The sequence below is a fragment of the Hyaena hyaena genome, unplaced genomic scaffold (assembly GCF_003009895.1).
Source record: "Hyaena hyaena isolate Hyena2069 unplaced genomic scaffold, ASM300989v1 scaffold_540, whole genome shotgun sequence".
NCBI lineage: Eukaryota > Metazoa > Chordata > Mammalia > Carnivora > Hyaenidae > Hyaena > Hyaena hyaena.
In genome coordinates this window covers 436,204-442,203 of record NW_024081171.1, presented here as the reverse complement: position 1 = coordinate 442,203, position 6,000 = coordinate 436,204, and the positions used below count along the sequence as shown (strand labels likewise).

Below are 6,000 nucleotides of genomic sequence, written 5' to 3'. Positions count from 1 at the left end.
GAGAGGGAGTCACAGACTGAAACAGGCTCCAGGATCTGAGCTGGCAGTCAGCACAGAGCCCGACGCGGGGCTCGAACCCACGAACCGCGAGATCATGACCTAAGCGAAAGTCGGACGCTTAACCGACTAAGCCACCCAGGCGCCCCGAGGAGAGGAATTTTTATCCGTTATATCTGCAGCACAAGTAGGTGCTAAAGAAATACTTGTAGAAAAATGAATTACTAAAAATATCTGAATGAATTTCAATTTAGAAAATTGAATTTGTACTTATATCAGTTCTCTAATTTTAGGCTAATTTTCTTCCCGTGTTTATATATATTTTTAAGAAAGAGTAGTTATTATTTATCTTTGCTGTGTAATTCCGTGTAGCTTCAGTAAAATTCAATTAATTAGATGGTGCTCATAAATCAAGAAGTAATTTGACATTTCCTTTTAAGTTATTACTATTGATATAGATAGTATAATTATTGCAATGCAGTCTAGTCATATGAGCTAATTTTAGATTTCCTTTCTTTGGATTTTATCCAAAATTCATAATCTTCAACATTTATTCATATTTTCACATCCTTAATAATATTTGTTCTATGATAGGATGAAAGTGGATAGAATCTCTAGTTTATTGAAAAAAATGGTGCTGAGTATAAAATATTTGTTAATTTTGTTGACACAGTATTCGTCTTTCTCATATTCTTTCTTAGAAATCTTATAATATTCAATTTTTAATTTATCTCTGAAAGAAACATTGTTTATGAGTGCATCTAAACTGCCAACATATTTGGTATGTTTCTCACTTCCTAGGAGTAAAATTTTGAGAACTTTGGTATATACAGTTTATTAAATTTTTATGGAAAGAAAAAAAAATCAGGGGTATCTGGGTGGTTCAGTTAAGCATCTGACTCTTGATTTCAGCCTATGTCATGATCTCACAGGCATGAGATTAAGCTCCATGTTGGGCTCTGCACTGAGCTCTGAGCTTGGAACCTGCTTAAGATTCTCTCCCTCTTCCTTTGCCACTCACCCCTTCCTCTCTCAAAAAAAGAAAAAAAGAAAAAAAGAAAGAAAAAAATCAGAAAACATAGTATAACATGGCTTACAAATATCTGTTCTCTTACTACACATTTCAGAGAGAAATTACCTGTTTGGGAAACAGAGTTATTAGATGATTATCAGTTTGTTCTATTTGTTTAAATCCTGGATCCTAAAAGATGTTAGAATAACAATCAGTAGTATTTCATCAGTAATTATTTTGCGGCCTCTGTAGAAACTATATAAATATAGTGCACATATTTTTACTCTTTTAACAATTTTACCTTTAGATTCAAAGCATAATGTTTTAGTCAATTACATAATTTTGTTCTGATATCTCTTGTAACTGGATACTTGTATCCTCCTTCTGAGTCTCTCTCATTCTATCTTCATCTTGGAAAAGACAATTTAATAGCTATTAGGCAAATATGTTACTGAACAACATCCTCTACAGATAGGTAGATATAGATAGATGCACATATATACAACATGATAAATTATATACATTATTTAATGATACATATTATCTAGCATATGGTAATGATATTAGATGTCATCTATCACTATATTATTTAAATATAACTGAGTTATTTAAATATAACTCAGTATTTTAAGATTAAAAATAAATATTATACGTATTTTAGCCTGTGAGTATGTGATCAAGACAATTAAAATGGCTTTTATATTTGATTGTCCAAATTTATTATCTTCATCTCAAGAAAGTAAAAAGTGTATATGTTTTTATGTTGAACATAGGTTACTGTTTTATTAATACTGGATCATTGTCCTCCAGTTTTATATAGATTTAATAATAGAATATTAAGCTGGGTAGTATTAACACAATGGAGTTGTTTTGCACATGCTCAGTTCTATTCACCTTCAAAATTACACAACTTAACTATACGCAATTAGCCATAAAAATAAATGGGATGTTTATAGATATATAAAAGAATAATTTGACAATTTAAAGAATTGATTCATCACTAAGAAGATACATTTTAAAATTTTCTATATCCTTTCTTACCTTAACCCAAAATGGCCAATAACCAAACTCTTCTGAAGTATAGCAATACTTTATTCATCCAGGAACTGATTTCATATTTTTCAAACAATAAAGTTTTTTACCATGAATTTGGTCACCACTTAAAAATTTCTTTTACTGTTTAGAATTTTAATTATTCCCCATTGTGTTTATCTTCAATACTTGGATTTATATTTTAAGAATTGGTAGGTGGAAATGAGAAATTGCTAAATTATATAAATATGTAGAGAGGACCTAACATGATATTTTGAGGATAGACAAAACAATGGAACACTCCTATTGTTTAAACTACCAAAGAAGGAAAATCCTATAGGTGGTGGTCATGGTATGGGGGCTAGGATTGGGATGAAGTGCTTTAATATCGTTAATTCTTAAAATACATATCACAGAACCTCTGCAGTATTATGTAATTTGTTTACTAAGAATATTGTTTATTTAACTCCTTAATATATCTATCCAAATTAATGTTCCTATTAATATTTTCAAGAACAATGAGATTCTTTTTTCTGTATCTTAAGAATTAACTCATTAAATACATCTTTAGGTATAATTCTGACTTTGGAAACTGTTAGTGTTCATACACAGACACACACACAGATAGACACACACACACACACAGATACACACACAAATAAAACAAATAAAAGAGTGGCAATGCAAAATAGAACTCAAACAGAAACAAATGAACCAAACCATATTTCAAATAAATTGCATAACCACTGTGAAAATCATGTAGGAGTATTAAACCAAGTGATTTTTAATCAGCATTTGGATAGTATATCCTCAGGCTAAGGGGAAAAAAAAAACCAGAACTCTAAAAATATTGAACCTTATAGTTAATATAGAGTCATAGTTAGAAATTCTGAAACTACTTTTTGGGTATTCAAAGATTGAGTGATTATGTAAATACATTGTGGGTAATTGGAGCTTGGTTTCTCATTATGGAGATAGATGGAAATTATAAATATAGACCAGGAGAAGAATAGAATAAGCCTCTGCTGTTGGATTGGAATGGGAAGTGTCAGTATAAGCTCATGTATTTATACAGAAACACATACTGGTACATATTCAGATACAAATGTGTGTAGACATAATTATAGATACATATAGTTTTTGAATACAGATTGATCTGGGGGCCCTGGATGGATCAGTTGGTTGAGTGTCTGACTTTGGATCAGGTCATGATCTTGGTTCGTGAGTTCAAGTCACACATCAGACTCTGTGCTGACAGATCAGAGCCTGGAGCCTTGAGCCTGCTTCAGGCCCTCGTTCTCTGACCCTCCCCCACTCATTCCCTAGCTCTCTCTCTCAAAAATAAGTAAACATTGAAAAAAGTTATAGTTTGATCTAGAAATAGATACAGAAGTATCTCTGTATGTACACATGTATGTATATACATAGCAATGATTTTCTAGTGTCTATGAACTCAACTGATGCTCAAGTACATTTTATTCTTTGATGAAAACAACTATTACTCCTTGGGAAAAAGCATGATTCAAGAGCCAGAGCAGCAAAAATTCAGGATAAATATGGAATATCTTTCTGGAAAGTAATAAAAAAAAATCTTACTTGCATATTATTTGCCAAAAGTGTATAACTGGAATCTAAAAGTGAGGAAACACTAGAAAATCCAAATGTGTGTGTATGTATGTAGGACATTAAACTAATTTAAGATAGTAACATGTTAGGAATCTAGATTAAAAAATATATTAATCCTTTGACTCAAGATTTCTTTATGTCTGAAATTCTTAGTTTTAAAAAGGTATTAAAACTTGTGTTAGAGAAAAAGAGAACATTTAATATTAACAAAAGTTCAGTACACATAAATACACATATTAAAAATTAATCTACTGAAAAAAAAATTTTTAATGTTTATTTTCAAGAGAGAGAAAAAGAAGAACACGGGCTCGAGAGGGGCCCAGAGAGGGGGAGACATGGAATCTGAAACAGGCTTCAGGCTGTGAGCTGTCAGTCCAGAGCCTGACGCAGAGCTTGAACCCACAAAACGTGAGATCATGACCTGAGCCAAAGTCAGACACTCAACCGAGACACCCAGGCACCTCTAAAAATTTAATCTACATTTTCTATGGTGGGAGCAACCATCTGTCTTTATCTGCATTCTGACCAGTAATTGAAGTTCATCAATTATTTTGAACTCCTATTTTTCTTGCAATATCTTATTAAGTGAAGGCAACAGTAACTATTATATGCTGCTATGAACTAGATTGCCAGCCTTTTCCCTAGAGCTACAGACTTTATAGTATAGGGTCTATTTCACATGTAACATAAGGCAACATTTGTATGCAAAAAATTGCTATTACATATAATGGATTACTATCTTTCCAACACCAGGCAATTAGTCCCGTGCTGTTAGCCGGTGTTAAGATAATGCCACGTACTTTATAATTTGTTTTATCAATAGCCCATCACTGATCATATATATGCCAGTCTGAATAGGCTAGGTTATATAGTAGTAACAGAGGACTCCAACAGTTTTAGTGGTTTAAAAAAGCAAAAGTTTAATTTTGATGGAAAAACAGAACTACCAGTCTTTTTCTGATTAGTGCAATTTTTCCTTAGAATATTTATCATATCTCCATAGTGCTCTAATAGCTTTGTGTGTATCAGTCAGTACACTTCACTGAAATCAATGGTCCTCATTGAGTGCTATTCCTTATTGCATTAAAAATAATGAAGTTTTGGAAAAAGTACAGTTACTGTTCCTTATTTACATTATGACAGAAATGTATGGTTAAATGTTAATGATTTTGATTAACTTAAAATTGAACATTATTTAATGTAATATTTGATTATACAGAAGATGAGCAGAAGTTTTCTAGTTGAGTGGATTCTAAAATGGTTATATTCATGCATATAAATCAATCATTAATGTGTACAAATACAATGAATACGATTGATTTTTTTCTCATGATAAACACCCTTTTCTTTACCTTAGGAAGCAAAGCTAGTGAAGCATTTATAAATATCCACATAAATCACAATATATCTTAATAATATAACTCATGAGATTTTTATACATGAAATCATTCTAGATATTGCTAATAATTATGTTGCTTATTTTTAAATTATTATTTACATTGAGGTTTGATATATTACAAATATTATCTTCCAATAATGAATTAGTATGCTATGACTGCCATAAAAAATACCACAGGAAACAACACAAAGTTGTTTCATCACAGTACTGAAGTCTAGATCCAGAAGTCCAAGATCCATATGTGGGCAGGATTGGCTTCATTCTGAGGGCCTCTCTTCTTAGCTTGGAGATCTTCTTCTTCCAGTGTTTTCACTTGATCTTTCTCCTGTGTATGTCTGTGTCTTAATCTCTTCCTCTTATAGATACTAGTCATATTGGATTAGGGCTGACCCTAATGACTTCTTTTTAATTTAATTACCTCTTTAAAGGACTTATCTCCAAATACAGTCACACCTTCAGGCCCTGGGGATCAGAACCTGATCATATCAATTCAGGCCTTAACAAGTTGCCTGAGTTACTAGGTTTTGCTATTTTAACTAAAATGTATATTAATAAAGGAAGGCAAAGTTATATTGGGATTTTCCCACTGTTAAACAGGTGCTACATATAAGAAATGTTCACTGCTTTATTGTTACAATCTGATATAGGGATTTGTTGTAGGAAAAGATGGACTAAAGGACATTTATTTTGTCTACCAAGCCCTCCATTTCTCTCTCTGTCTTAGGGGAATACATAGGTGATTTGTATGCTGCTCACTCATATTTTTTTTTTTGTGGGGGGGGGAAATCTGTCCATATTAATAGCTGTTCCACTGGTTTAAGGAGTAAGCACATAACAAAAGTGTATCCTAGTCCCTCTGATATATTAAATGGTACAGTTCTGGGACTCATTTTGTAACATAGAAAAAGAAACAAAACAATCAGAAACTTCCCTA

General features: G+C 32.0%; 1 long non-coding RNA gene across 3 annotated transcripts in view; it reads right to left on the bottom strand.

Annotated features, from left to right (window-relative positions):
- Nucleotides 1–6,000, bottom strand: part of LOC120247657 — a 65,248-nt gene that overhangs the window by 43,869 nt on the left and 15,379 nt on the right. For 2 of the 3 annotated variants that reach the window (XR_005532376.1, XR_005532377.1), the window contains exon 4: nucleotides 994–1,026. The exons of the other annotated variant lie outside the window; for it this stretch is intronic. This is a non-coding gene — a long non-coding RNA (uncharacterized LOC120247657). Of the gene's footprint in view, nucleotides 1–993; nucleotides 1,027–6,000 lie in introns of those variants that run through there. 3 annotated transcript variants of the gene reach the window in all.